The following is a 22,302-nucleotide window of genomic DNA, read 5'->3' on the forward strand; positions in this document are numbered from 1 at the left end:
GTGTCTGCTGTAGACGTATTGTGGTGATAGGCAAATAAGAGTGGGTCCAGTTCCTTGCTGAGGCAGGAGTTGATTCTAGTCACGACCAATCTCTCAAAGCATTTCATCACTGTAGATACAAATACTTTATTGTCACCAAACAATTGATACTAGAGCGTACAATCATCACAGTGATATTTATTTCTGCACTTTGCGCTCCCTGAAGTACAAATCAAAGTAAATAAAACAAAAATTTAAATTATAAATCATAATTAGAAAATGGAAAGTACGGTAATGTAAGTCGGGTCCGGATATTTGGAAGGTACGGCCCAGATCCAGGTTAGGATCTGTTCAGCAGTCTTATTGCAGTTGGAATGAAGCTGTTCCCAAATCTGGCTGTACGTATCTTCATGTTCCTGAACCTTCTCCCAGAGGGAAGTGGGACAAAAAGTGTGTGGGCTAGGTGAGACTTATCCTTGATTATCCTGGCAGCACTGCTCTGACAGCGTGTGGTGTAAAGTTAGTACAAGGATGGAAGATTGGTTTGTGTGATGTGCTGGGCTAGCTTCATGATCTTTTACAGCTTCTGCTGGTCTTGGGCAGGACAACTTCCATACCAGGTTGTGATGCACCCTAGAAGAATATTAGATATGATTGCTACTGGATGACCATCATTAAGACAGCCGTCACTGCTCTTGGGCACTGGTATAATTGTTGCCCTTTCTGAGGCAGGTGGGAGTTTCCAACTGTTCCAATGAGAGATTGAAAATGTCTTTAAACACCCTCACCAGTTGATTGGCATGAGTTTTCAGAGCCTTACCAGAGCCTGTTGTCTTGCGAGGGTCCATGTCTCGGAGGCTGAAAGTCAGCTTGACGTCAGCCTCCGAGACAGATCACAGGGTCATCAGATGCTGTAGGGATCTTCATAGCTGTTCTTTTATTCTCCCTTTCAAGTGAGCATAAAAGGTGTGGAGCTCCTTTAAGGAAAATATTAAATCTTATTCAAATTTCATTTCACTGAATCGAATGATTCTAATTAGCATCATAAGCATTATATTAAAAAAGAAATGCAGTATTATATGTTGATAGAAGTATAGCTGTACTTTTGTAGTTATCACTAATACTAAACATTAAGTATCAAAAGTTATTTCACTCTTGAAAGGGATTAAATCTCACTGGATTAAAGGCAGTTAAACATAGAACAGTACAGGACAGGTAAAGGCTTTGGAGCCCTGGGTTCCTGTGCCAACCATGATGTCAATTTAAACTGCACTTCTGCCTGCAAATAGTTTGTTTCCTGTCAATTCATCTGTCTGTCGAAATACCTCTGAAACATTGCTATTGTATCTGATTCCATCACTTTCCCTTAACAGAGTTATCCAGGCATTGTGACTGTGTTTTTTTTTAAAAATGACTGTTTAAAAAAAAATTTGTCTTGGAAATGTTTTTAAACTGATCTCCCTATCATCTTAAAGCTGTGCCTTTAATTATTTGACATTTCCACTCAGGTTGGGGGTGGGGGAGGGAGAGAGGGGAAAACTATCTACCTTATGTGTATCTCTCATAATTTTAACTATTTCTATCAGATCACCCTTTAACTGTTAGTTGTCCCTAAATTTCGATTGAGTATATCTTGGAGCAGATAGGAAATAGATCATTAATGTTTCTAGTTAAGCAACTAAGGAAATCGGTCAATGTTATTGATGGGAAACTGAAACACATTAGAGTAAGAAGTCCCAACTGATCATTTACCTCTGTTTTCTTTTTGTTAATTATATTCGGTTCCTTAATGGAGTTTGTAGCAATAATGAGAATTTAGATTGGGTAATTTAGATTAAAGTGCTCAAGTAATGTAAATTTACTTTTGACCATAAGGTTTAGGACAGAATTGGGACATTTGGCCCATCAAATCTGCTCTGCCACTTCATTATGGCTGATGCAATTTTACTCTCAACCCAATCTCCTGCCTTCTCCTCGTATCACTTCATGGCTTGATTAATCAAGAAACTATTAATCCCTGCCTTAAATATACCAAATGACTTGGCCTGTGGCAACAAATTCCACAGATTCATCACCCACTGCCTAAAGAAAGTCCTCGTCATCTGTTTTCAAAGGACACCCCTCTATTCTAAGCTAGGTCCTCTGATCTAAGACTCCCGCACCTTAGGAAACATCCTCTCCACATCCACTCTATTGAGGCCTTTCAACATTTGATAGCTTTCAATTAGGTCACCCCTCATTCTTATGAATTCTAGTACGTACAGGCCCAGAGCCATCAGTCACTCTATACGACAAGCTGTTCAATCCTGGAATCATTTTCCTGACCCTCCTTTGAACCGTCTCCAATTTCAGCACATTCTTCCTTAAATAAGGGGCTCAAACCTGCTCACAATACTCCGTGATGCCTCACCAGTGCTTTATAGAACTTCCAACATTACAATCTTGCTTTTATATCCTAGTCCTATTGAAATTAATGCTAATATCACATTTGTCTTCCTCACTCTGCAAATTAACCTTTAGGGAATCCTTCACAAGGACTCCCAAGTCCCTTTGGACTTCAGATTTTTAAATTTTCTCTCCATTTAAAAAATGATTTACCCCCTTATTTCTTCTACCGAAGTGCATGCCCATACATATTCTGACTCTATATTCCATCTGCCACTTCTTTGCCCATTCTCCTAATCTAAGACCTTCTGAAGCCTCTCTACATCCTCAAAACTTCCTGCTGACCCACCTATCTTCGTATTGTCTGCAAACTTTGCAACTAAGCCATCAATTCCTTAATCCAAGACATTGACATTTAAAGTGGTCCCAACACTGACCCCAGTGTAACACCACTAATCACTGGCAGCCAACCAGAAAAGATTCCCTTTATTCCCACTCTTTGCTTCCTGCCAATCAGCAACTGCTTTATCCATGCTAGTATCCTTCCTGTACTACCTTGGACTCTTATTAAGCAACCTCATGTGTGGCACCTTATCAAAGGCTTTCTGAAAATCCAAGTATACAACATCAACCAATCCACCTTTGTCTATCCTGCTTGTTATTTCTTCAAAGAATTCCAACAGACTTTTCAGGCAAGATTTTCGCTTTAAGAAGCCATGCTGACTATGGCCTATTTTATCATGTGCCTCCAAGTACCCTGAAACCACATACATAACAATCAAGTCCAACATCTTCCCAGCCACTGAGGTCAGACTAAATGGCCCATAGTTTCCTTCCTTCTGCACTTCTCCCTTCTTAAAGAGTGGAGTACCATATACAATTTTCCATTCTTCTGGAACCATTCCAGGAGAGAGTGATTCTTGAAAATTCATGCTTTCACAATCTCTTCAGCTGCCTCTTTCAGAACCCTGGTGTGTATACCACCTGGGCCAGGTGACTTATCTACCTTCAGACCTTTCAGTTTCCCAAGAAGCTTTTCCCTGATAAGGGCAACTTCACACACTTCTGACCCCTGACATTCTCGAACTTCCATCATACTGCTAGTGTCTTCCACAATGAAGAATGATGTAAAATACTTACTCAGTTCAATAGGTACATTTAATGTCAGAGAAATGTATACAATATACATCCTGAAATTCTTTTTCTTCACACACATCCATGAAAACAGACAAGTGCTCCAAAGAATAAATGACAGTTAAATATTAGAACCCCAAATGCCCCCCCATTCCCCCCACCTACGCATAAGCAGCAGCAAGCAATGGCCACCCCTCCCCACCAGCAAGAAAAGCATTGGCGTACCCCCCACCAAGCACTCAAGTGTGCATCAATGAAGACACAGACTTGCCGTACCCCGAAGACTGCTTATTAAGCTGGTAATTCAACATATCACACAGTCCCTGTTCCCCACCTCCCCCCATCAAATAAGGGGAAAAAGAGGTATCCCCATTTCACAGTGAGAGGGGAGACATAACAAATCAACTTGCCAATTCATTCACTATTACTATCTTTCTAGCATCATTTTCCAGCAGTCTGATATCCCCTCTTGTGTCTCTTTTAACACATTTTGCATTTGATAAATCTTTAGTATCCTCTTTAATATTATTGGTTAGCTTACTTTTGTATTCTCATCTTTTCCTTGGTAATTAAGTTTTTTTATTTGCCTTCTGTTAGATTTTTAAAAGCTTCCCAATCCTCTAACTTCCCTTTTTTTTTGCTCTATTATATGCCCTTTCTTTGGCTTTTATGTTGGCTTTGACTTCTCTTGTTAGCCACGGTTGTGTCACCTTGCCTTTAGAATACTTCGTCCTCTTTGGGTTGTATGCATCCTGTGCTTTCTGAGTTGCTTCCAGAAATTCCAGCCATTGCTGCTCTGCCATCATCCCTGCCAGTGTTCTTTTCTGATCAATTTTGGTCAGTTCCTCTGTGATTCCCTTTACCCCACTGATATAGTAGTATCTTAATATGTGTTTGTTTCTTAATGAATATAAATTACTGATCAAGAAAGTGATCTTGGTGGTTAATGGCCATTCCTCTAGGTTTAAAAAGTAAGATAGTTGGAGGAAAAGTCAATGGCATTTTAGTAAATATTGCTAAGTTGATGAAATACTAGTTCTAAGATATTTCACTTTGGTACACTGCACATGCATTCTACTTTGGGTTTAGCTTTAAATATTTAGTAAAGGATATTGAGATAACAAAGTATTAAAAATGGCTAAATGGGAAAACTGGCTTTGCAGAGAATTCTGATTTTTAAATATTTGATTCATATTTGGTTAAGATATTTAAAATAAATTGTTATTGTATGAGTATGAATCATTTCAGAAACTTGCCTCTCTGCATTTTACTGAATAATTTAGATATACCGCCTGCAGAAAGTGCTGAAGTATCTGAGGAATTACAATAAACTATATCCATCAAGAACAATAGATTAACCTTAGGTAATGCCTGAATAGACTGTATTCTGGCATGTTTATTGTTGAATGATTTGGTGTATTAAAAATATCTTTCTCATAATACCAAGGCCATGCCTCATCTAGCAAGAAGCTAACTAGAATATTAAGTATTAAAAGTATTTGTTCAAATATATCCATATGTCTTAAAATCAATACCAAATATTTTCCTTTGCTCAAAATTCTAGTAAGTATATAAGAATTTTCTTGTTCTGGTCAGCTGTCTTAAGCGCAGAAGGAGTTGACTGGTCAATTGAAATGAATGTTGAGACCTCTTCAAATTGATTGTAATAACTTTAATTGTGTTTACATGACATTTTGTAATGCAGTGAACAATCACAGAAGAATTATAAAATACATCTGACCACTAACCTCATGAGATTTGATGGTTCTTGGGGTGGTCCATTTTTTGAAACTCAGGCCTTTCTGTACATAGTAACTGCAAGTCTTTTTATTTTCCTTCCCTCTTATTATCAGTCTCCCTGATTTGCCACAGTTTCTCTGGTCAAGGCCTAGCATTTCTGCTATAGATAACCTCTTTCTGGAATTCTTATGTCTTTCAAAAACTGAGCTACTTTGTTTGGGCTCATTGTTGGTACCCAGTGTCTGGAATAAAGTTTGGATTACTTGTCAAAGCTTACTTAAAGCCATATAGCACTACTGCATGGAAACAGGCCCTGCAGTCCATCTGGTCTGTGCTGAACTATAATTTTGCCTAGTACCATTGACTTGTGCCTGGGTCATAGCTTTCCACGTGCTTATCCAAACTTATTTTAAAAGTTGCAGTTGAACTTGTATCCACCACTTCCACTGGCAGCTCATTCCACACTTAACACTACCATAAAGAAAGAAATTCCCCTTCAGGTTCTCCTGAAATATTTCACCCTTCACCATTCAACCAGGACCACCAGTTCAGCTGAAAAAGCTTCCTGCATTTATTCTATCTATACCTCTCATAATTTTGTTAATCTTAATCAAATCTCCCCCCATTTTCCTAAATTTCAGGACGTAAGGTCCTAACCTATTCAATCTTTTCCCATATCTCAGGTTCTCCAGTCCCAGAAATGTCCTTGTAAATTTTCTCTGTACCCTTTCGATCTTATAGATGGCCAGTTCACACAATATTCCAAATTTGCCCTCAGCAGCATCTTGTATAACTTCAACATAACATGCTAACACCTGCACTCAATACTCTGATTTATGGAGGCCAATATGCCAAAAGCTCTCTTTATGATCCTCCTTACCTGTGGTACCACTTTTAAGGAATCATAGATCTGTATTTCCTGATCCCTTGTTCCACCACCAACCTCAGTGCCCTTTGTAAGTCTTATCCTCGTTTGTCCTCCCAAAGTGCAATACCTCACACTTGTCTGCATCAAATTCCCTTTTGTCAATTTTCTGCCGACCCCAAGGACTTTTCAGCTCCTTGGTGAATTGAATTGATTTTATTTCTTAAATCCTTCACATACATGAGTAAAAATCTTTGTTACGTCTCCATCTAAATGTGCAATGTGCAATCATAGTAATTGATAATAATTTCTAATAGAACAATCGATGTAATATAGAGTACATTCAAATCAGCGTGAGTTCATCAGTCTGATGGCCTGGTGGAAGAAGCTGTCCCGGCGCCTGTTGGTCCTGACTTTTATGCTGTGGTACTGCTTCTTGGATGGTGGCAGCTGGAATAGGTTGTGGTTGGGGTGACGTAGGTGCCCAGTGATTCTATGGGCCCTTTTTACACTCGCCTTTGTAAATGTCCTGAATCAAGGGAAGTTCACAACCACAGATGTGCTATGCTGTCCGCACCCCTCTCTGCAGAGTCCTGCGATTAAGGGAGGTACATTTCCCACACGAGGCGGTAATGCAGCCAGTCAGGATGCTCTCAATTGTGCCCCTGTAGAAAGTTCTTAGAGTTTTGGGCCCATACCAACTTCCTCAACCATCTGAGGTGGAAGAGGCGCTGTTGTGCCTTTTTCACCACACAGCTGGTGTATACAGACCACATGAAGTCCTCGGTGATGTGGATGCCGAGGAACTTAAAGCTGTTCAGCCTCTCAACCCCAGATCCATTGATGGCAATGGGTGTTAGCCTGTCTCCATTCCTCCTGTAATCCACAACCAGCTCCTTTGTTTTTGTGAGACATTGAGGGAGAGGTCATTTTCTTGACACCACTGTGTCAGAGAGTTGACTTCTTCCCTGTAGGCCACGTCATTATTGTTTGAGATAAGGCCAATCAATGTAGTGTCGCCAGCAAATTTAATTAGCAGATTAGAGCTGTGGGTGGCGATACAGTCATGATATACAGGGAGTAAAGGAGGGGACTCAGTATGCAGCCCTGAGGGTCTCCTGTATTGAGAGAGGGTTGAAGGTGAGGGAGCCCACTCTTAGAATCTGCTGGTAATCTGCCAGGAAGTCCAAGATCCAGCTGCACAGGGCAGGGTCAAGGCTGAGGTCTCTAAGCTTCCTGTTGGGTCTAGAGGGAACTACGGTGGCAGCAGTACCTTGCAAAACATAATTTTTAAAAACTAAATAGCAATAGGCATTATATAATAAGTAATGCAAAAAGTAAGCAAAAAATAATAATAATGAGGTGGTGTTCAATCACACATAAGAGAAAGCCTGCAGATGCTGGAAATCCAAGCACACATACAAAATGCTGGAGGAACTCAGCAGGCCAGGCCGCATCTGTGGAAAAGAGTAAACAGTCAACGTTGTGGCCTGAGACCCTTCATCTGGACTGGAGAAAAAAGATGGGAAGTCAGAGTAAGGGGCAGGGGGAGGGTGGAAGAAATACAATGTGATTGGTGAAACCAGGAAGGGGTGAAGTAAAGAGCTGGGAAATTGGTGAAAAAGGTTAGAAAAAGGGGAATCTGATATGAGAGGACAGAAGACCTTGGCATAAAAGGAATGGGGAGAGGCATTACTAGAAGTTTGAGAAATTGATGTTCATACCTTCAGGTTGGAAGCTGCACAGACAAAATATAAGATATTGCTTCTCCAACCTGTGTGTGGCCTCATTGTGGCAATAGAGGTGGCCATCGACTGATATGTCGGAATGGGAAGTGGAATTAAAATGGGTGACCATAGGGAGATCCCACTTTTTCTGGCTGGTGGAGCATAGGTGCTCAGCGAAATGGTTTCCCAACTACGTCAGGTCTCACCGGTATATAGGAGGCCATGTCGGGAGCAATGGATACCGCTGATGGCCCAACAGACTCACGGGTGAAGTGCCCTGGATGGTAGGGAAGAGGTGCAGGGCCAGATGTAACACTAGTTCCGCTTGCAAGGATAAATACCAGCAGAGAGATCAGTGGAGAAGGATGAATGGACAAGGGAGTCACATAGGGAACAATCCCTGAAGAAAGTTGGGTGGGGGGGGGGGAAGGAAAGATGTGCTTGGAGGTGGGATCCTGTTGGAGATGGTGGAAGTTATGGAGAACTGTGTTCTGGACACAGATGCTGGTTGGGTGGTAGGTGAGGATAAGAGGAATTCTTTCCCTGGAAGGATGGTGCGAGGGCAAACGTGCAAAATGGAAGAGATGTGGTTGAGGGCAGTGTTGATGGTGGAGGAAGGGAAGGCCCTTGCTTTGAAGGAGGAGGACACCTCCTTAGCTCTGGAATGAAAAGCTTCATCCTAAATGCAGATGAGGTGGAGACAGAGGAATTGAGAGTAGGGTATGGCACTTCCCACCCTGTTTCTTGTAAAAATGCCAACCCCTTCTCTCAATTTTCCTTCTTTGCCACATGTCAGCTTTTTCTGATCCTCTGCAGTGGCCCTGCCAGACCAGGTTGATGTACCCAGTTAAGTGCCTTCCATCTATAGAGATCTAATTTACCACATTATCATGCAAATCATTAATGTAGATAACAAACAACAATGGACTCAGCACTGATCCCTGCGGCACTCCACTAATCACAGGCCACAGACATCCAGTCAGAGAGGTAACCATCGACTAACACTCTGGTTTTTTCCATTGAATAACTCAATGTTGAATCCAGTTTACTGCTTCAAGCTGAATGCCGGGTGATTGAGCTTTCTGGACCAGCTTTCTCTGTGGGATTTTGTGTCCAAGATTTTGATAAAGATCATTAGATAATGCCTACTGCTTTTCCTTTATCATCTTTCCTGGTAACCTTGAAAAACTTTTAAGATTGGTTAGACATAACCTACCAGGCACAAAGGCATGCTGACTATCCCTGTCCATCCAAGTGCTTATCTATCCTGTCCCTTAGAATAACTTACAATAATTTGCCCACAACTGATTTCAGACTCACCTGACTATAATTTCAGGGCTTATTCTTAGAGCCTTCCTTGAACAATGAAACAACATTAGCTATCCTCCAGTCCTCTGGCACCACACCTGTGGGTAAGGACATTTTAAATACTTTTCCAGTGCCCCTACAAGTTCTGCACTAGCCTCCCACAAGGTCTGAGAGGGCATCTATTTGACTGAATATAAAGAAAGAGGATGTGCTGGAGCTTTTGGAAAGCATCAAGTTGGAAAAGTTGCTGGGACTGGATGAGATGTACCCCAGGCTACTGTGGGAGGCGAGGAAGGAGATTGCTGAGCATCTAGCGATGATCTTTGAATCATCAACGCGAGAGGTTCCGGAGGATTGGAGGGTTGCAGATGTTTTTCCCTTATTCAAGAAAGGGAGTTGAAATAGCCCAGGAAATTATAGACCAGTGAGTCTTACTTCAGTGGTTGGTAAGTTGATGGAGAAGATCCTGAGAGGCAGGATTTATGAATATTTGGAGAGGTATAATATGATTAGGTATAGTCAGCATGATTTTGTCAAGGGCAGGTTGTGCCTTACCAGCCTGATTGAATTTTTTGTGGTTGTGACTAAACACATTGATGAAGGAAGAGCAATGATGGATTTCAGCAAGGCATTTGATAGGGTACCCCATGCAAGGCTTATTGAGAAAGTAAGGAGGCATGGGATCCAAGGGGACATTGCTTTGTGGATCCAGAACTGACTTGCCCACAGAAGGCAAAGAGTGGTTGTAGACAGGTCATATTCTGCATGGAGGTCAGTGACCAGTGGTGTGCCTCAGGGATCTGTTCTGGGATCCCTACTCTTTGTGATTTTTATAAATGACCTGGATGAGGAAGTGGAAGGATGGGGTAGTAAGTTTGCTGATAACACAAAGGTTGGAGGTGTTGTGGTTAGTGTGGAGGGCTGTCAGAGGTTACAACAGGACATTGATAGGATGCAAAACTGGGCTGAGAAGTGGCAGATGGAGTTCAACCCAGATAAGTGTGAAGTGGTTCTTTTTGGTAGGTCAAATATGATAGCAGTATATAATATTAATGGTAAGACTCTTGGCAGTGTGGAGGATCAGAGGGATCTTGGGGTCCGAGTCCATAGGACGCTCAAAGTAGCTGCACAGGTTGGCACTGTGGTTAAGAAGGCATATGGTGTATTGGCCTTCATTAATCGTGGAATTGAATTTAGAAGCTGAGAGGTAATGTTGCAGCTGTATAGGACCCTGATCAGACCCCACTTGGAGTACTCTGTTTAGTTCTAGTCGCCTCACTACAGGAAGGATGTGGAGGCCATAGTAAGGGTGCAGAGGAGATTTACAAGGATCAAACACGAGGAAATCTGCAGATGCTGGAAATTCAAACAACACACACAAAATGCTGGTGGAACACAGCAGGTCAGGCAGCATCTATAAGGAGAAGCACTGTCAACGTTTCGGGTCGAGACCCTTCGTCAGATTTACAAGGATATTGCCTGGATAGGGGAGAATGCCTTATGAAAACAGGTTGAGTGAACTTGGCCTTGGAGCAATGCAGGATGAGGGGAGATCTGATAGAGGTGTGTAAGATGATAAGAAGTATTGATTGTGTGGATAGTTATTTTCCAGGAGTGAAATGGTTACCACAAGAAGACACAGGTTTAAGGTGCTGGGAAGTAGGTACAGAGAAGATGTCAGGGGTAAGTTTTTTACTCAGAGAGTGGCAAGTGTATGGAATGGGCTGCCAGCAACAGTGGTGGAGGCGGTTATGATAGGGTCTTTTAAGAGACTTTTTGATAGGTACATGGAGCTTAGAAAAATAGAGGGCTATGGGGAAGTCTAGTAATTTCTAAGTTAAGGACATGTTTGGCACAACTTAGTGGGCCGAAGGGCCTGTATTGTGCTGTAGGTTTGCTAAGTTTCTTATTGAGAAATGCTTTTACTGACAGAAGAAAAGGAAATGAGTTTAGGAACTGAAGTTGGAGATTAGGTCCCAGGCAGCTGAAAGCACTGTCTCCACTGGTAGAATGCTGCATTCTGCTGGAAACTAATGGCTCATGATGTAGCTCAAACTTGTTATTTAATTTGCTTCAGTTTGCAGGAATTCCTGAAATTCTAGATAATTCGCTGACTGAGGAAAATGTATTTGCTTACCTGTGTAATGTTGAAACTTCAGGATTAGCTCTCCTTAGATTTATGAAGTGTGTTATAGCTCAGTTATGCAATTCTATTTTGTTCATGTGAATCCAAACTATATGAAGTACTTTCTTGGAAGTCTGTAGAGAACGACGACGTCAGTGACGCCTCTGCTGAGAACGAAGTCTGAACTGAGATGCGCCCGCAGGCTCGGCCCGTTACGGCCATTGAAGGGTCGGGTTATCTCTCCTTGCAGTTCTGGCGCTTTTGATCAAGGTCCTTCAGCTGCTTCTCTTCAAATCTATTGGTGTCTTTGTAAACTGCAGGCACCAGGCATTGCGGTCTTTGGCCAAGGCTTCCCAAACAGTCACAGGGATATTACATGCCTTCAAGGATGCTTTCAAGTGGTCTTTATAGCACTTTGTGGGGCCTCCCTGCTTTCTGGTGCCATGTGCCAGCTCGGAAAAGAATACCATCTTTGGAAGTCAGTTGTCTTCCATCCAGACCGTATGTCTAACCCATTGCAGTTGAGCCTTCATGATTAGTGTCTCTGTGCCAGAGCTCTTGGACTTCCATAGCACTTCTTTGGTGGGTGCTCCGTCTTGCCACGAGATGCCCATGATCTTGCGAAGGCATCACAGATGGAACTGGTCAAGCATCTTGATGTGCCTGCTGTCTGGGGTCCATATTTCACAGCCATACAGCAGAGAAGTCCGAATGACTGCCATTTTGATCTTCAGCCAGATGCCACGTCTTCCCCACACATGTGTCCATAGCCTGCCAGAGGATGCCCCAGCTTTTGCAAGTCTGTTTGAGACCTCTCGATCTAGACTGCAGGAGGAGGTGAGGGAACTTCCCAAGTAGGTAAAGGTGTCAACATTGTTGAGCCATGTGCCTTCTAGCTCAGTTCATGGTTCCACAGGGTTGGTATGAGGTGCAGGCTGATGGTTAGGCCAAATTTTCTTGCTGCCACAGCGAGGCAGTCAGACAGCTCCTGCAGGTGCCTTTCATTGTGTGCTGCAAGAGTGCAGTCATCTGCACAGAGGAAATCTTGTACTATTACTTCCAACGGTTTGTTCTTGGCCTTGAGACATCACAGATCAAGGAAGCGTCCATTAGTCCTGTGGTGAATTGTTATTCCCACATCAGTCTGTGAGAGAGCAGAGAACATCATCGTGGCAAACAGCAGGCTGAACAGAGTAGGCATGAGGACTCAGCCCTGCTTGACACCATTAGTTCCTAGGAAGGAGTCAGAGGTGCATCTGTTCTCGATGACCCTGGCCATCATGTCATAGTGGATGACCTGCCAATGCTGACTAGTTTGGAGGGCAGCCTCACTTGTAAGGATGACCCAAAGGCCTGTGTGACTGACGGTATCAATGCCTTCGTCAGGTCCACAAAGAGGATGTAGAGATTCTGGTCCTGTTCCTGGATCTGTCTGACAGCAAAGACCATGTCCATTGTCCCTCTGTTAAATCTGAAACCATATTGGGACAATCTGAGACAAGATCGTGAAGTAGGTGAGAGGTAATCTGTTCAGTTGATATGAGCCATGATCTTCCTGGCTATGCTCGGGTGAGATATGCCTTTGTGGTTGTCATGCCCCCCCCCCCCCCCACCGTTCTTGTACGGGTGGAAGATGTTTGCATTCCTAAAGTCCTGTGGTACACAGCCTTTCTCCCAGAGTTCTTGCATGAGCCCTGTCAGTCAGAAAAAGGATTTTCACCACCCTCCTTGAAGACTTCTGGTGGAATCCCATCCAGGCCAGGGGCCTTACCTGGCAGCAGCTGGTTGACTATCTTTCTAGATTCTGCCAATGTGGGGGATCATCAAGGGCCTCCAAGACTGGGCACTGGGGCAAGTCTTCTATGACCTGATCGTCCATCTGGGATGGCCTGTTCAGCAGCTGGTTGAAATGGTCTGCTCAGTGTTGGACAATGTCGCCTTTCTCAGTGAGGAGAACTCCATCCAAGGAGCAGACTGGTGCCATGATGTTGGAGGAAGGTCCGTGCACTACCTTTAGACCATCAAAATGTTTCTTTATGTTGTTCTGGTCAATGCAGTGCTGAGGCTCTGCCACTATGGCCTTCCAACACTGATCTTTCATCTTCTGCAGCACAGTCTGAACCTTAAGTTGGAGGTGCTTCAAGCGGACATGTTTGGAGGTTAACTGCTTGTCACTGAGCCAGCTTGCAAAGGACTCCTGCTTCTGCTTGAGAAGGTGACGATATCAGAGATGTTCTCAGCGAAACAATCCTGATGCTTCCATTTGGGGCGCCCAGGAACGGCACCTCCAGGGCTGTACAGGGTGTCTCTGAAGATGTCCATGCTGTTTCAGAAACTGTTTCCTTAGGCAGGTGCACAAATTGTTCCTCCAGTTTACTGACCAGCTCTTTGATGCTGGGGTCAGTGAGCCATTGAATGTTCAGCTTCCGCTTAGTGTTAGCTTGCTGGCGCCTGTGCATCCTGGCAATCTGAAATGACAGCTTGCATCTCAGCAGGATGTGGTCAGTTCAGCAGTCTGCACCCCTCAATTCTCTGGTGATGATCTCATCCCTGATGTCCCAGAGCTTTGTGATCACGTTATCAATCAGGTGCCAGTTCTTGGAGCCCCGGTGCATCCAAGTTGCCTTGTGGATGTCTGAAAGCTGAAAGAGCGTGTTGGTGATTGTCATCCCATTTTCTGCACAGAAGGTGAGTAGTAGCTCCCCATTTGAATTCTCCTTCCCAAGGCCACGCTTGCCAATGATTTCTGGCCAAGACTGATGGTCACTGCCTACTCAGGCGTTAAAGTTGCAAAGTAACAGGACCTTGTCGTCTTTGGGGATAGAGCGAAGAAGCTAGCCGAGTTCCTGGTAGAACAGTTCCTTCTGTTCCGAGGTGTAGGTCACGGTGGGTGCGTAGGCACTGTCAGAGTCAGATGAGTCTCGGCTTCCAGAGACAGTATCATTACCGTGAGGTGACCATTGATGCCTCTGGGGAGGGACTCCAGCGTTCTGACGATTGTGGTCCAGATGACAAAGCCAACTCTGGCTCTTCTAGACTCATCCTTTCCCTTGCCACTCCAGAAAAACATGTAGCCAGCACCTACGTCTGTGGTTTCATCAGTCCCAGCCAGGCGTGTCTCACTGAGTGCTGCAATACTGACGTTGTACTTCTCAAGCACGTGACCTACAGGTGCAGTTCACCTCTCTGGTCCATTGCTGATCTTGTTGTCCAGGAGTTCCCTGATGTTCCCGTCTCCAACACAGAGTTTGCTCAGCTTTCTGGTGGTTCTTCATTTTTCTGTGGTTTTCAAGGTAGTTTGAATGCAAAATAGATGGCCAGTCAGCTATGGTATGCTGTCAGGATAGCGTGAGGCAAGCTTTCTCACGGTCATCTTTTCCAGGCCCTTTCCCGTGAGGGGGGAGCAGTGTGGTCCCTGAAGAAGGCTGCGCCATCACCAAGTTGGCTGCTGACACTGCCCTTGCCTCGTGAGAAGAGAGCGACCATCCTGCCTTGGCCGCCTGAGTGCAGGTCCGTGACCAGTGGCTCCCAGCAACATATTATGCCTGCCACCATCGCCACTCGCCCATCACCCCAGGTCTTGAGTTGCTTGTGGAGATTGGCATCACCAAATCCTGGGCAGGAGGTGCATGAAGACCGTGAGTTGTCCAAGCTTCAGGATCCCCCTCTCAGTCCAGACACTGTTGTCAGAAGAGATGCCAGGCAAAATGTTTTGACGACGGCTGAACTGCAGGAGCTGCCAGAATAAAGTTGAATCAATCTGCTCCGGATTTCTATCTCATGGTTTACTCCTTTCCCATGGGTGGGTATAGCCACAGGACAGTAGAGGTTATAAATCAGGGTTTTCCTTCTTTTAGGTGTGCTACCTTCCCAGGCTGACGAGCCCCGCTGAATATGTATCTTAAGTATAAAGTTATCCTAACAAATTGTGCCTAATCTAATCACTTTGCACAATAGCAGTCTTGGTCAGTGTTAGGGAAGTTAAAATTGTCAGCTATTACAGCCCTATTATTCTTACAGACATTTGTGTTTTCCCTGTATATTTCTAATTACTGACTATTTGGAAGATAGGTGGTGATAATACGATCATAGTGATTTTACGAGGAAATCTGCAGATGCTGGAAATTCAAGCAACACACACAAAATGCTGGTGGAACACAGCAGGCCAGGCAGCATCTGTAGGGAGAAGCACTGTCGACTTTTTGGGCTGAGACCCTTCGTCAGGACTAACTGAGAGGAAAGATAGTAAGAGGTTTGAAAGTAGTGGGGGGAGGGGAAAATGCAAAATGATAGGAGAAGACCGGAGGGGGTGGGATGAAGCTAAGAGCTGGAAAGGTGATTGGCGAAAGTGATACAGAGCTGGAGAAGGGAAAGGATCATGGGACGGGAGGCCTCAGGAGAAAGAAAGGGGGATGGGAGCACCAGAGGAGAACAGGCAGAGTGATGGGCAGAGAGAGAAAGAAAAAAAATGGAGGGGGAAAAAAACTAAATATATCAGGGACGGGGTAAGAAGGGGAGGAGGGGCATTAACGGAAGTTAGAGAAGTCAATGTTCATGCCGTCAGGTTGGAGGCTACCCAGCCAGTATATAAGGTGTTGTTCCTCCAACCTGAATGTGGCTTCATCTTGACATGAGAGGAGGCCATGAATAGACATATCAGAATAGGAATGGGACGTAGAATTAAAATGTGTGGCCACTGGGAGATCCAGCTTTCTCTGGCGGACAGAGTGTAGGTGTTCAGCAAAACGGTCTCCCAGTCTGCGTCGGGTATCACCAATATATAAAAGGCCACACTGGGAGCACCGGACGCAGTATACCACACCAGCCGACTCACAGGTGAAGTGTCGCCTCACCTGGAAGGACTATCCTCTTATTTACCCCTTGACCATGACCCCACTAAGGAGCACCAGGCCACTGTCTCCTATACCATCACCAACCTTAACAGTTCTGGGGATCTCCCATCCACTGCCACCAACCTCATAGTTCACACAACCTGCACTTCCCGTTTCTACCTCCTACCCAAGATCCACAAACCTGCCTGTCCAGGTAGACCTATTGTCTCAGCTTGCTCCTGCCCCACCAAACTGATTTCTGCATACCTTGACAATGTCTTATCCCCCCTTGTTCAATCCCTTCCCACCTATGTTCGTGACACTTATCATGCTTTCAATTTTTTCAATGATTTTAAGTTCCCTGGCCCCCACCGCCTTATTTTCACCATGGACGTCCAGTCCCTATATACCTCCATCCCCCACCCGGATGGTCCCAAAGCTCTTTGCTTCTTTTTGGATTCCAGATGTAAGCAATTCCCCTCTACCACCACTCTCCTCCATCTAGCGGAATTAGTTCTTACTCTCAATAATTTCTCCTTTGGCTCCTCCGACTTCCTCCAAACCAAAGGTGTAGCCATGGGCACCAGTATGGGTCCCAGTTATGCCTGCCTTTTTGTTGGCTTTGTGGAACAGTCCTGTTCCAAGCCTAAATGGGTATCCGTCCCCCTCTTTTCCTTCACTACATCGACGACTGCATTGGCGCTGCCTCCTGCACGCATGCTGAGCTCGTTGACTTCATTAACTTTGCCTCCAACTTTCACCCTGCCCTCAAATTTATCTGGTCTATTTCTGACACCTCCCTTCCCTTTCTTGATCTTTCTGTCTCCATCTCTGGAGGTGGCCTATCTACTGATATCTACTATAAGCCTACAGACTCTCACAGCTACCTGGACTATTCCTCTTCCCACCCTGTCTCTAGCAAAAATGCTATCCCCTTCTCACAATTCCTCCGTCTCCGCCGCATCTGCTCTCAGGATGAGGCTTTTCATTCCAGGACGAAGCAGATGTCTTCCTTTTTTAAACAAAGGGGCTTCCCTTCTTCCACCATCAACTCTGCTCTCAAATGCATCTTTCCCATTTCCCGGACATCTGCCCTCACCCCATCCGCCCACCACCCCACTCAGGATAGGGTTCCCCTAGTACTCACCTACCACCCCACCAGCCTCCAGGTCCAACGTATAATTCTCCGTAAGTTCCGCCACCTCCAACAGGATCCCACTACCAAGCACATCTTTCCCTCCCCTCCTCTTTCTGCTTTCTGCAGGGATCGCTCCCCACAGGACTCCCTTGTCCATTCATTCCACCCCATCCCTTCCCACCGATCTCCCTCCTGGCACTTATCCTTGTGAACGGAACAAGTGCTACACCTGCCCTTACACTTCCTCCCTCACCATCATTCAGGGCCCCAGACAGTCCTTCCAGGTGAGGTGACACTCCATCTGTGAGTTGGCTGGTGTGGTATGCTGCGTCCGGTGCTCCCGGTGTGGCCTTTTATATATTGGTGAGACCTGACGCAGACTGGGAGATCATTTCGCTGAACACCTATGCTCTGTCCGCCAGAGAAAACAGGATCTCTCAGTGGCAACACATTTTAATTCTACGTCCCATTCCCATTCTGATATGTCTTTCCATGGCCTCCTCTACTGTCAAGATGAACCCACACTCAGGTTGGAGGAACAACACCTTATATACTGGCTGGGTAGCCTCCAACCAGATGGCATGAACATTGACTTCTCTAACTTCCGTTAATGCCCCTCCTCCCCTTCTTACCCCGTCCCTGATATATTTAGTTTTTTTCCCCCTCCCTTTTTTTTCTTTCTCTCTCTGCCCATCACTCTGCCTGTTCTCCATCTCCCCTTCCCCTTTCTTTCTCCCTAGGCCTCCCGTCCCATGATCCTTTCCCTTCTCCAGCTCTGTATCCCTTTTGCCAATCACCTTTCTGGTTCTCAGCTTCATCCCACCCCCTCCGATCTTCTCTTATCATTTCGCATTTCTCCCTCCCCCCATTACTTTCAAATCTCTTACTATCTTTCCTTTCAGTTAGTCCTGACGAAGGGTCTCAGCCCAAAACATCGATAGTGCTTCTCCCTATAGATGCTGCCTGGCCTGCTGCGTTCCACCAGCATTTTGTGTGTGTTGGATAGTGATTTTACCACTCTTTTGTTTCTAAGCTACCCTTATGACTTTGCTGATGTTTTTCCCGAATGCCCTACCTTTTCAATCGGTGAACTCCTCAGCTCTTGCTTCTACCTCTGATCATAATTGCTGGAGGGAGAGTTCACAGTGAGGAAGGTAATCTAAAGTGATAACATGTCCAGCTCAATTGGTAATGGGGCCAAAGAAATGGCTGGTGAAATTGAACTTGGACAAATGTGAAGTGACACGTGTTAGGAAGTTAAACTAGGGCAGGACATGCACAATGAAAACCAGAGTCCTGGGGAGTATTATTGATCAACAGGACCTTGGGATACAAGTACATAGTTGTGGGAAAGTGGCCACATGAGTAGACAGAGCTCTGTGATATAACTCCCTTCATCAGCTAAGGTATTGGAACAGCATGCTACATTTGTACAAATTGTTGGTTATGCTGCACTTGGTGTGCAGTTCTTATTGCCACACTGCAGGAAAAAATGAATTAAGCAAAAAGGAATGAAGAAAAGATTCCCAGGAACGTTGCCAGACTGCGGAGCTCGAGTTCTAGAGAGGACAGTCAGTGAGTGTTTTCCTTCGGGTGAAGGAGGCCAAGGGGTGACCTCAGAGGTTTATAAAATCAAGGGGCATATGATAGTATTGAAATTCATTGTTTCCATGAGAAATGAGGCGCCTGAAACTAGAGGGGACAGGTTTAAGGCAAGAGAGGGAAAACTTCATACAGAAGATGATGAGTGTACAGAAGGAGCTGCCAGAGAAAGTAGAAAAGATGGGGATATTTACATTTCAAAGATGTTTAGGCAGTACACAGATAGGAAGGCTTTAGAGCAAGGGTTCCCAACCATTTTTATGCTATGGACCCTAGGTTGATAACCCCAAGTTTAGAGGAATATGGGCCTAATGCAGGAAAATAGAATTAGCTTATGCAATCACCTTCGTTAGCATGGGTGAGTTGGGCTGAAAGGCTTATTTCCTTGCTGAATCTATAGCAAAAGCTGTAAATACCACACCTAAATCTGTTTGCTGACCTTTGTAAAGAAGCCTTGCAGGTTTGGGAGGTTGCTTTCAACAAAAGATCTTTAGAACAATGAAGCTTGCAGCACCTAAACAAGTTCTGGGTAGTGTTATTAACCTTTTTGAAACCAACATACTGATTTACAAGTCTACTGAAACTAGATTGAAGTTTTTTTTTGCTCTTGAAACTTCAGTTTAGGAGTCATATCCTCATACCTTTAACTGGTATGTTTATCTATTTATTGATTGATTAATTGATTGATTGAGATACAGTGCAGAATAGGCCCTTCCAGCCCTTCGAGCTGCAGCACAGTAACCTAGCCTAATCACAAGACATTTTACAATGCCCAATTAACCGGTATGTCTTTGGCGTGTGGGATGAAACCAGATCACCAAGGGGGAACCCATGTGATCATGGAGAGAACATGCAATCTTCTTAGGGGCAGCGACAGGATATGAACCCAGGTTGCATGTACTGTAAAGCACTGCACTACACTACCGTGCCAGCCCAATGTTTGAATAGAACTTTCAAGGTAATCTCATCGTTACGATACAGCTAAGATTACTGTATTTAAACAGATTTTTACAGGAGCCATCTTTGGTTTTCAGAGATTGAGTGTAAATTTTTTTGTCTCATTCAACAATATTTTGCTTCCTCAACGCTTCATTGCTTTTAATGTCTGACCAACTTCATAACTTGAAGTTCCTTGTGTCAGTCCTTCCTATGGGTCTTTTGCTTTCTCTCAGCATCTAAATGGCCTTTGTCAGAATTAAAATAGGCTTTATAGCATAGTGTCACTGCTAAGTTCTTTGCATAGATGGGTAATATTTTTATTTTTTATTTGTGTGGAGTTTCATCTGATAAATTATTGATACAGGATAAATCCAGAGATAAATTCATGAATTCCTAATGAGATAAGAAGGAACAATTAACAATTGATTAAGTATTGTTATCATAAATTCATGTCAAGTCATAAAATCTCTATTCTACCTGTGCAAATATGACAGCTATTTGTCCTTTTCTGTAGTGGCAATTATGTATGCAATTACACTTATAAACTGAAATGTAATTACACAAGATCTTAAGCACACCCATTTTTCAGCTAATCAGTGCCAAAAAAATCAAAATGTGGCAGCTTTGCATTTAGTGTCATGTTCAGTTTGGCCTGTTATGCGCTTAAATGCCAGATATTTGTTTATGTGTTTTTTTTTAAAAGAACAACATTAACATTTTTGGAAGAATATGAGAGTGCTAGATATTTTGGATGGAGTCTAGTTATATCAGGATTCTGGTCTTACTCTAACCATTCAAATTCCATTGTGGGTGGGAATACTGGGTAACATACTGCACCTTCCTCTCCAGAACCTTGAAGTTCTGCCTATTGCATCATATCCATTGAGAACTGATGTGAGTTATATAGAGGGCCTTACAAAGGCTCCGATTTTCTACCAGGAAAATGTAATGAATAAATTCATTAGCTTCACCTAAGATCATGCAGGAAATAAGATGATGAAGTTAGAGATCAGTCATAGCCTCATTGAATAACAAGGGGTGCAGGATCGCCTGCTTGTATTTCTAGTGTTTTGCCTCGCTGAGATTTATGCTCAGCTTTGGATCACAGTAACCTCCATTCCTCAACTCAAATAATAAATAAACAAGTAAATCAATTACATATATTGAATAGATTTAAAAATGTGCAAAAATAGAAATACTGCATATTAAAAAAGGTGAGGTAGTGTCCAAAGATTCAATGTCCATCTAGGAATCGAATGGCAGAGGGGAAGAAGCTGTTCCTGAATCACTGAGTGTGTGCCTTCAGGGTTTTGTACCTCCTGCCTGATGGTAACAGTGAGAAAAGGGCATGCCCTGGGTGTTGTAGGTCCTTAATAATGGACACTGCCTTTCTGAGACACCACTCCCTAAAGATGTCCTGGGTATTTTGTAGACTAGTACCCAAGATGGAGCTGACTAGATTTACAACCCTCTGCAGCTTCTTTTGGTCCTGTGCAGTAGCCCCTCCAGACCAGACAGTGATGCAGCCTGTCAGAATGCTTTCCACAGTACAACTATATACGTTTTTGAGTGTATTTGTTTACAGTTACAGTTCTATAGATTTGCTGAGCATGCCTGCAGAAAAAGAATCTCAGGATTTAATGTAGTAACACGTATGTACTCCGATAATAAATCTTTATGGGAGAGAGAACTTAATATGACCTTTGTTAATGAAGATTGGCTTTGAGTTTTGAAAAACATAAATTCTTCTTCTAACAACAACACACACAAAATGCTGGTGGAACACAGCAGGCCAGCCAGCATCTATAGAGAGAAGCACTGTCGAGACAAAAGCCCGAAATGTCAACAACACTTCTCCCTATAGATGCTGCCTGGCCTGCTGTATCCCACCAGCATTTTGTGTGTGCTGTTGTTTGAATTTCTAGCATCTGCAAATTTCTTCGTGTTAATTCTTCTTCTATATGTGCCAATCACTGTTTAATTCAATATAAAATTGTTCACCATTATTATTTAACAAAGGAGAGACTATCTAAAATATTTCCTAGTATAGACATCTGCTGTGATAGATGTAAAACTGAAGTAGCTACTTTGTCACATATGTTCTGGTCATGTTCTTCATTAAAATCATTTTGGAAATCTTTATTTTCTACAATTTCTAAAGCTCTGAAAATTAATTTACAACCTAATAGATTGACTGTTCTATTTGGAATAGTTCCACATCTTATTCAGAGTATTTCATCTCCAGATCAACATGTAATTGCATTTGTTACATTATTGGCAAAAAGGGCTATTTTATTAAAATGGAAAGATACCTCTGTCCCTACATTAATCGAATGGTTTTCTCAAGTAATGTTATGTCTCAGTTTGGAAAAAATTAGAAGTAGAACTTTTGATCCCCGATTCGATTTTGAGATAAGATGGGGCTCTTTTGCCAAATACTATCATTTAATTTGAATTATTTTATATGGTTTCCTTCCAATTTTATTTTTTATATAAATATGAATTGGCAGTTGATGACTCTTTTTCAT

This window comes from Hypanus sabinus, chromosome 14, assembly GCF_030144855.1.
Source record: "Hypanus sabinus isolate sHypSab1 chromosome 14, sHypSab1.hap1, whole genome shotgun sequence".
NCBI lineage: Eukaryota > Metazoa > Chordata > Chondrichthyes > Myliobatiformes > Dasyatidae > Hypanus > Hypanus sabinus.